Consider the following 510-nt stretch of genomic DNA (forward strand, 5'->3'; position numbering starts at 1 on the left):
AAGGAAGGAAGGAAGGAAGGAAGGAAGGAAGGAAGGAAGGAAGGAAGGAAGGAAGATAACTCATCCTCTAAGCTCTTCCCAGTAGCAAGACCAAGGCTCCTGCATGTTCTGTCCTCCATGCTGGCAGCTCAGTAACCCACTGGGCCTGCTCACCAGAGCTTGGGCTCTTTTTCACTAACCCCAGGGAACAGCCTCTTTTGGTGCATTACAGCTATACCTAAGCTATACCTAATCAGATTTAGATGGAGAACGCTGGCCTGGAGTCAGGCAGAGCCGAGTTCAAATCTGGTTGTATGAACTTGCCAATCATTTCACCATTTCACTTCTGTTGACCTCAGTTTTCCCAACTGTAAAAGGGGAATAATAATAGCACCTACCTACTAGGGCTATTGTGGGATCAGACTAGTAAGTGCTTAGCATAGTTCCTGCCATGCTTGTTCTCTTTTCTTCTCTTCAAACCCCACCTTAGACCTTCACTAGCTGTTGAGTCATTCACAAGTCATTTAAATC

This window comes from Gracilinanus agilis, chromosome 3, assembly GCF_016433145.1.
Source record: "Gracilinanus agilis isolate LMUSP501 chromosome 3, AgileGrace, whole genome shotgun sequence".
NCBI classification, from domain to species: Eukaryota; Metazoa; Chordata; class Mammalia; order Didelphimorphia; family Didelphidae; genus Gracilinanus; species Gracilinanus agilis.